The following is a 3,980-nucleotide window of genomic DNA, read 5'->3' as shown; positions in this document are numbered from 1 at the left end:
ATATTACCAGTTTCAGTTTGGAAGAATCATGCCAAAATGTTAGCTACTTTAAAAGACAGATATCTCTTGGAAATATTTCTGGCTATGCATATGTGATGGTCACACATTGAATCTATTTTAAACTGAGTGCTGAAATTATGAATGTAACATTGACATTTTTTATCCCAACAAGATAATTATCTTCTTACTGTTAAAGAGGAATATCTCCATAAGGAAAACTAAATATTTCTTTTAAAAAATTTCTTATGAAAGCAAATTACTGTAGTTCAATTTTCATTGTGAGGTAGGACAAAGTGAATTGGAGGTTATCCATAATAATGAACACAGCTTGTGATATTTCAGAGTTCTTTTATTTTACTGAAATTTGAGAACATTTTTATAGCTGAATTCATTATGCTGAAGTCTTTCTTTAGACGCCCACTATCAGAGTTAGTGGGAGATGAAATTACACATGACGATATGTTGACCTTTGGATAGTACTTTTTAAAACATCAGTTTTCTGAGCATTTTCTTTTATTTTACCCTCATCACAATTTTGTGAAGTAGGTGATGTGTAAGAATTATTCCGGCCGGGCGCAGTGGCTCACGCTTGTAATCCCAGCACTTTGGGAGGCCGAGGTGGGTGGATCATCTAGGTCAGGAGTTCAAGAACAGCCTGGCCAGCAGGGTGAAACCGTATCTCTACAAAATATACAAAAATTAGCCGGGCATGATGGCTGGCGCCTGTAGTCCCAGCTACTCAGGAGGCTGAGGCATGAGAATTGCCTGAACCTAGGAGGCAGAAGTTTCAGTGAGCTGAGATTGCATCATTGCACTCTCGCCTGAGCAACGAGAAATTCCGTCTTAAAAAAAAAAAAAAAGAATTATTCCTAACCTTCGCACATTAAAACATTTATTATCTCCTAATTTCTGAGAGTCAAAAATCTGGAAGTAGCTTACCCAGTTGGTTCTGAGTTAGGGTCGGGGTAGCAGTCAAAATATCAGCTAGGGTTATAGTCATCTCAAGACTTGACTGGGCTGAAGGATCTGCTTCCAAGTTCACTAACATCATTACTGACAGGCTTCACTTCATTTTCTATTGGCCAGAGATTTCCATTTCTTGCCATATGACTTCCCTATTGACTGATACAATGTCATTGTCAACTGGGTGACCCCAGCTCTGTGTGTGTGTATGTGTGTGTGTGTGTGTGTGTGTGTGTGTGTGTGTATGAAAGAGAGAGAGAGAGGAGAGGAGAGGAGAGGAATCTAAGAAAAAAACCACGGTCTTTTTTGTAACCTAACATCAGAAGTGACATATTATTACTTCTACTGTATGTTATTGAACACATGGACCAACCTGGTGCAGTGTGAGAGAGGACTACATAAGCATGTGAATACCAAATGGTAAAGATCACTGGAACCATCTTGGAGGCCACCACAATAATATAAAGATAACTGAGAACTTGGGAAACAACTGACTTGCTATAGCTCTTAGCCATACTTTTGTAGCTTTAATTGTGGCAGTAAATTTTCCACTCTACCGGAATCTCTTGCTCTTTACAAGTTTTTTCTGTAATCATTGCTTCCTACATGATTATAAAAGTGTATAAGTTTTAAAAAGCCAAGCTACTAAAAGGAGGTCCACTGCAAATGTACCATTCCTGTCAACTGTACATTGAACTATGGCATTATTTAGAGAATGTGGTGCCTCCCGCATGATGTCTGTATGTTCCCAGTCTTGTCTTATATATCAGCCAGGAATTATGAGATGAAGAGTTGTGATTGCAAAGCCCTTTCATTTCATGGGTGTAGAGATTTAGAAAAGTTATATGAGAGAGCCATGTGAATGCTGTCTCAGAGCTTAAATTTGCTTAAGATTTTAATCGACAAACCAGTAGATGAAAAAATATGTGATAATTATCAGGAAAATTTTCAAATTGTTGTCAAGCTATTTTAAAAAGGCTCAGATAACTAGGAACTTAATCAAACTAATCATCTATTATTTTATATCGTAAGACTCAATAAACTGTTTTATTCATTGTACTGCCTACTAATTAGTGTTTATAAGTCTTATTCATGTCATCCATGGTTTTCTGGAATTGAATTTTTACCTCTCTCAGTAACTCCCTTTCCTCGATACCTGTAATCCATATTTGATGACCCCTAACATTGAGAGTATTTTTACATATCTGTATTTCTTGCTTTATTGATGAATGCATTTACTCATCGGATAGATGCAAAGCACAAATACTGTGCCAAGCACAGGGCTAGATGATAGGAGAAAATGTGAAGAAGGTAAACAAGTTGTTGCTTCCAGTGGGCTTCTTAATTTCTCTGTGGAAGAAGTTCCTGAAGAAATAACTGTAAAAGAAAAAAAGCTTATTAAATTTATAATTGCTAAAAATGGTATGAAAGAGGAAGATCTAGTGTTGCAACGTCGTATAAAAGGGGGATCTAATCTCATGCGTGTGGGGAGAGGAAAGTTAACCAAGTCTTCCCTGAGTTTTTAATTGTTTCAGACTTACTTGAGGCTTGGCATAGTTAGATGCACAAGAATATTTAAGATATTTTTTGGGCCGGGTGCAGTGGCTCACACCTGTAATCCCAGCACTTTGAGAGGCCAAGGTGGGGGGGTGGATCACAAGGTCAAGAGTTCGAGACCAGCCTGACCAACATGGTGAAACCCTGTCTCTACTAAAAATACAAAAAATTTGCCCGGCATGGTGGCACATGCCTGTAATACCAGCCACTCGGGAGGCTGAGGCAGGAGAATTGCTTGAACCTGGGATGCGGAGGTTGCAGTGAGCCAAGATCATGCCTCGGTGACAGAGCAAGACTCTGTCTAAAAAAAAAAAAGATTTTTTTGATATGCAATTAATTCAAGTGGGAATATCTATAGTCAAGTGTCAAGTGCACAGTTAAAGATACTATGTTGCTACCTTTGAACATGATTGTAAATGTTATAAGCTTTTACAAAATAAGTAAATATGAAGCATGAAATTAAGCATAGAATGAAAGATAACTTGGTATGCTTTTTAACATTAATGTACATATTCATACATTTAATACACTTTTATTAAGTAGCATGTCATGGTAGCAAGGGGATGAGCCTTGGAATCAGAAGATTTGGGTCGACTCTCTGCTCTAGCATTAACATTTTGGGGAAGACCCTGAGTCTTATTGAGACTTAGTATATTCATCTGTAAAATGGCAACAGTGATACACAGTTTGAGAGTTGCTGAGATACAGGTTAAGTATCCCTACTCTGAAAATCTGAAATCCAAAATGCTCCAAAGTCCTACATGATGCCACACGTGGAAGATCCCCCACCTGACCTCAGCCAAATGCAATCAAAACTTCATTTCATGCACATAATTATTCAAAAATATTGTATAAAGTGGTCGGGTGTGGTAACTCACGCCTGTAATCCCAGCACTTTGGAAGGCCGAGGCAGGCAGATTACAAGATCAAGAGATTGAGACCATCCTGGCCAACATGGTGAAACCACATCTCTACTAAAAATACAAAAATTAGCTGGGCGTGGTGGTGCACACCTGTAGTCCCATCTACTCGGGAGGCTGAGGTAGGAGAATCACTTGAACCCAGAAGGCGGAGGTTGTAGTAAGCTGAGATCGTGCCATTGCACTCCAGCCTGGGAGACAAGAGCGAAACTCCATCTTAAAAAAAAAATTGTATAAAGTTACCTTCCTCCTATGTGTACAAGGCATATGTCAAACATAAATAAGTTTCATATTTAGATTTGGGTCCCATCCCCAAGATATCTCATGATATATATGCAAATATCCCCAAATCTTAAAAAATTCAAAATCTGAAACAGTTCTGGTCCCAATCATTTTGGATATGGGATACTCAACCTCTAATGCAGATGAAACATTTATCAACATCTGGGAGATTGTTGGTCTTCAATAAATGGTAGCTATCATTATCATTATCATCATCATTGTTATTGTTATTTTTATTTGCTAGGGTTAAAAATAAAC

Source organism: Rhinopithecus bieti, unplaced genomic scaffold, assembly GCF_001698545.2.
Source record: "Rhinopithecus bieti isolate Rb0 unplaced genomic scaffold, ASM169854v2 scaffold_4981, whole genome shotgun sequence".
NCBI classification, from domain to species: Eukaryota; Metazoa; Chordata; class Mammalia; order Primates; family Cercopithecidae; genus Rhinopithecus; species Rhinopithecus bieti.
Note: the sequence above shows the minus strand (reverse complement) of the source record.